General features: G+C 40.4%; 1 non-coding gene across 1 annotated transcript; it reads left to right on the top strand.

Annotated features, from left to right (window-relative positions):
- The first annotated feature begins 4,027 nt into the window (after nt 1-4,027).
- LOC119945648 lies at nt 4,028-4,164 on the top strand. The gene has a single exon (XR_005456306.1). It is a non-coding gene; the product is annotated as a small nucleolar RNA SNORA7 (small nucleolar RNA).
- The last annotated feature ends 1,575 nt before the right edge of the window (nt 4,165-5,739 follow it).

The raw sequence follows: 5,739 nt of genomic DNA, 5'->3' as shown, positions 1-5,739 counted from the left end.
CTACACCAGTGTTTAGTACAGTGCTTGGAAAATATTATTATTATTATGTATCTACCCTTGTAGATTCAGTGTTTGCATTCATTCAATCGTATTTATTCATTCATTCAATCGTATTTATTGAGCACTTACTGTGTGCAGAGCACTGTACTAAGCGATTGGGAAGTACAAGTCGGCAACATATAGAGACGGTCCCTACCCAACAATGGGCTCACGGTCTAGAAGGGGGAGACAAACCACAAAGCAAAACATATAGTATGGGCTTAATAAATAGTATTATTATTTTGAAATGTGTGATGCAAATATTGTATTTGTCCTGTCCAATTTGTACAAACTCCACCTACATTAAATTGATGATGATGGTATTTGTTAAGCAGTTACTATGGGCCAGGCACTGTACCCTGCTCTGAGGTGGATACAAGCAAATCAGGTTGGATACAGTGCCTGTCCCATGTGGGGCTCACAGTCTCAACCCCCATTTTACAGATGAGGTAACTGAAGCACAGAGAAGTGAATTGACTGGCCCAAGATGTCCTTCCTTCCATTAGTATCACTTTTTCCCTTTCCCAAAACCACACCTTCTTCTATGCTTCTTTTAATGCCAGTAAATCAAGAGGCCACAAACATTTGCCTGCATCGAATTCTTTCAGTCTCCCCTTCCAACCCAAACATAAATCCATGTGAAACGAAACAAAGATAATTGAAAGGAAAAGCAATTTTCCACTACTCCAATCCCCAATTGGTAGTAAGTTTTCTGCTTAAGCAGGAGACATGAGAACCAAGGCTTATTTTCGAGGATGGTTTAAGTTTGGTATAAGATTAACTATTCTCACAACCCCATCCATCTTCTGCAATAGTCATTATGATATCAAAAAATCTTCTTATATTATCAAAGATTTGACAAGCACTCACAAAAGGAAATAGGACAGAAATACTTTAAGCTGTGGCTTACAGAGGGAAAAAAAATTCAATCCACTCCACTGCTTTTCTCAGTGGCTGGCCTGGGTGACAGGCAAATGATGAGATGAGAGGAAAGGGTGGGATTACTCCCAGCACTCCTGGGCATTAGCTATCACCCATATTCCTGAACCTTGAGGAGGGGACCAGGCCCATCATCATCATCATCAATCGTATTTATTGAGCGCTTACTGTGTGCAGAGCACTGTACTAAGCGCTTGGGAAGTACAAATTGGCAACATATAGAGACAGTCCCTACCCAACAGTGGGCTCGCAGCCCATGGTGTTCTGGGGGCAGAACTCACCAGCCGTACCTGATGGAAGCCTCCAACCTGGCTGCCGATTGCTGCAAGGGAACTTACTCCTCTCACTGACTCCTTCCTTCGGCCCTTCCTTTGTCCTCCTCCACACATCCCTTCCCCTTCTCTTCTATCCTCCTTCTTTTCCCATTCCCACTGTAAGTAATAGATGCAGCATGGCTTCTTGGAAAGGACACAGGCTTTGAGCCCAGTGTGGGCAGGGATTGTCTCTCAATTGCTGAATTGTACTTTCCAAGTGCTTAGTACAGTGCTCTGCACACAGTAAGTGCTCAATAAATACGATTGAATGAATGAGTGAATGAGTCAGATGACTTGGGTTCTAATTCTGGCACCGCCACATGTCTGCTGTGTGACCTTGGACAAGTTACTTCACTTCTCTGGGCCTTGATGACCTCATCTCTAAAATGGGGATTGAGCCCATGTGGGCTGTATCTACCCCAGCTCTTAGAACAGTGCTTGACACATAGTAAGCACTTATATACCACAATTATTAATAGCTACTGCTATGGAGCACCCATGCAGCCCACTGACATCATCATATTGCACAGTCTGCAGTGGGACATGATTTTCATATGGAGAAAAATAAATTGTATGGCTCTTTGGATACTCACTCCTTAATGGTTTCATTTTGTTTAGTTTTTGTACAAAAAGCTCTAAATGATTGTGGAAATTGTCCTAATATATTCAGGTACCTAAGAAATACTGTTAATGAGGATGTTGATGCTGAAGGCAATGAAATGGGTGAGAACTTGAATTAGAACAATTTGACTGTATTTTTCAACCAGTCATTTTCAACCAGTCATGTACAGACCTAAGTTAATGGCTTAACTCCTCATTAAGTATTGCTTTGTCCAATGCTATAGGCCAGGTTGAGTTTAAGAAAATTGTAATAATCCTAGAGTTTGTGGCCTGTCCAGGAAGGTTGTTGAAAATCTTTACATGCACGTATAAAAAAGAAAACTAAACCTGGGCTATACAATTTACTTAGTATGAATGGTCAGCCAAATTAGACATATCTATGCAGCAACCAGGTGTTGCAAATAGCACACACCTCAACAAAAGGAGTGTGTGCATGTTTGTGTGTGCCTGGCAGAAATGGGACATTCAGGCTCCCATCACTCACCTTTGTAAACTTCACTGTTAGTGACTTCAACTAGGATTTTTTTTTTTTGGTGGTGTTTGCTAAATACCTAATAGGTGTTAGGCACTGAAATAAGTACTGGGATAGATGCAAGATAATCACGTTGGACACAGTCCATATCCAAATGGGCTCACAGTCTTAATTCCCATTTTACAGATGAGATAACTGAGGTATAGAAAAGATATGTGACTTGCCCAAGGTCCCACAGCAGACAAGTTGCAGATTAGAAACCAGGTTCTCTGACTCCCAAGCCCATTCTCTTTCCACTATACTACACTACTACTTGGTTGAAAACTTGTTTTCAAAGGTAATGCTACTAATAGTGAGATCCTATCCATGTAGAGCAAGGTGGATGAGAAACTAAATCACTGGACACATAAAAATATGCAAACAAATAGAAAAAGATGGGTTATTGTAATATAGAGAAGGCTTGAAAAGGAGAGACTTCCATTGCCCAGGTCATTCTCTTAGGAAAACTTAAGAGATGAAAAGAAAATCATATTCATTATTATAAGAATTATTAAGACTCAGTAGGTATTCCCATTAAATGCATTTGGAGAGCTATCTGGCCAGTGTATTTCAGGAAAACTTTTTAACATACAAATAGGCCTCTTATGGGTGGGAGCTTTCAATCTATGAGATACTGTACAATGACTGTACTGCATGAGGAGTCAGTATTAGCTGCTATTGTTATTCTGCAGGTGACATTGTGAAGACCCAGTCATAGCATGAACAAAGGTTGCGAAGCAAATTAGTGATGCAGTCCAAACTAGAAACAAGGTTTCCCAACCCTGTCTTGCAGTGATTTTGCCCATTTTACCAGAATGTTTCTGTCATCCATCAATGGTATTTATTGAGCACTTGTGCGCTTTGGGAGAGTACAACACAATTGATAGATATGTTCCCTGCTCACAAGTCTAGAGGGGAAGATGGACATTAATATAGGCACAATGTGGATATGTACATAAGTCCTGTGGGGCTGAGGGTAGGGTGAAAATCATCATCTATTATACTCACCATGATTGAACTATTCTCTGTCCTCATTCCCCTTCAATTCTCTGCTGCCTTTAATATCATCCTTTGGCATAATTTAAAAAAGGGATGATATGGGTATAACTGAACAATGATGAATTTTGCATTTCTGCACTTTCAAACTTTCAATTTCCTCTGGATTCAGCCATCTCACCTTGTGCCCATGACTACAGTAGTCGAATCTTTCAAATAAGTGACTTGTACTGGGGTAGTATTGCGTAAACCATCGTGTGAGTTTTCTTTATAATAGCATTAATTAAGCGCTTACTATGTGCAAAGCACTGTTCTAAGCGATGGGGAGGTTACATGGTGACCAGGTTGTCCCACGGGGGGCTCACAGTCTTAATCCCCATTTTACAGGTGAGGTAACTGAGGCACAGAGAAGTTAAGTGACTTGCCCAAAGTCACACAGCTGACAATTGGCAGGGCCGGAATTTGAACCCATGACCTCTGACTCCAAAGCCCGGGCTCTTTCCACTGAGCCACGCTGTGGCTTTTCCTTGGGTGCTAGTTTTTGATTTAGTAATAACAGTAGTAGTAATAACAACAGCAGTATTTAGTGAATATACACTTAGCACAACCCCTCTCAGGGTCAAACCTGGAGAGTTTCCAGTACTCTACCAGTCTTGACTATGGGAGGGAGAGTCAAGCAGAGGCCTACCCATTCCATTCCTAGCTTGGGCAGTGGCTAGTGAGTGGAAGGCATCCACTACAAGTCAAAACCCACCTGTGTAGTGTAGCAGCGGAGAGATGTTAAGGGTGGATACTCGTTTACTGCACGGAAGGAGGCAATGGTAAACCACTTCCATATTTTTACCAAGAAAACTCTATGGATCCACTATCAGAATGACTGCAGATGGAGGAGGGGTGTTCTGGGAGAGATGTGAACATGGAGTCACTATGGGTTAGAGATGAATCGACAGCATAAGACAAGACACTTAGTTTGATGCACTGTCAGGTGGTTGGGAAGTTCGTTATTAAGAAGAGACATTTTCCAGTGTACAAGGATCTTACGCTCTAATGATACGAATAGTTATGGAGTCATGAAAAACAGCTGTTTTGCTTAAACAAATCAATCAGAATATGAGCACTTTAATTCAATTCTATTCCACTACATTCATTTCTATGAATATACTTATTTTTAAAAGTATCATTCCTTCTCTTTTTGAATATATATTACTCTACCTCATTTGGATGTAAACTTTAGGCTGATACTATTGCAAATCATAGGATTTAGAACAGTAGGATAATCTGAAAAATACCATACATCTCTGAAAACATATTGCTCTTAACCCAAATGGAACGTTTCACTACCATCACTGATAATTTTAGCATTAAAAACCCCAACAGCCTTCAAATAATAATCTCGGCAATGGTATACAAATACTTGGTGGTTGAATCACTCCATTTTTCATCTTCCTTTCTTCTCACGAATAATGGAGATAGAGGTAGTGTTTTGGGCAGAAAGTATAGGAAAAAAAGAGAGAAACAAGCAGGATCTATTGTTTCTCTATGCTTTTCTCCTGTTTGTATCTCTGCCTCTCTTCACCTCTATGTCTAAGAGAAGCAGGCCTCTCTTGCTCATGATAAAATTACAATGAAAAACTCTAGCATTTAAAAAAAAGTCAAAAGCTAGAGACAAAGTGATCAACAAGGTAATACTTGAGATGCGAGACAAGTGACTCACACAAAATATTTTTTATCCAATTGGAAGCAATCATAACCTAGGTTCAAATTGGTTTAGGAGCAATGGAGTGTCATATTGTTTTCCTTGAAGCGGTTAATGATTACAGCATGGCTTAGTGGAAAGAGCATGGGATTGGGAGTCAGAGGTGGTGGGTTCTAATCCTGACTGCCACTTATCAGCTGTGTGACTTTGGGCAAGTCACTTAACTTCTCTGTGCCTCAGCTACCTCATCTGTAAAATAGGGATTAAGACTGTGAGCCCCACGTGGGACAACCTGATTACCTTGTATCTACCCCAGTGCTGAGAACAGTGCTTACCACATAGAAAGCACTTAACACTATAATTATTTATTATTATTACATTAACATTACTCTGAGTTGTTTTGCTGGGATTTTTTTTAAAGAAACAAAATAAAATTGTTTTTCCTAAATCTGTATGTACTCACAGATTCCCTGATTTTACTGTTAGTGATGGTGGACTGGTTTGCATGTAGGGTGGAGGGGGATAGCGGTTGTGTTTAAGCAGAATGTATCTTTATTGAGAGGCATCCCTGACTCTCTTCATTCTGGAAGTCCTTCTCATTACACTCAGTGCTATCTCCCTTG

Source organism: Tachyglossus aculeatus, chromosome 25 (assembly GCF_015852505.1).
Source record: "Tachyglossus aculeatus isolate mTacAcu1 chromosome 25, mTacAcu1.pri, whole genome shotgun sequence".
Lineage (NCBI taxonomy): Eukaryota > Metazoa > Chordata > Mammalia > Monotremata > Tachyglossidae > Tachyglossus > Tachyglossus aculeatus.
Note: the sequence above shows the minus strand (reverse complement) of the source record. Positions and strands in the feature narration are given on the sequence as shown.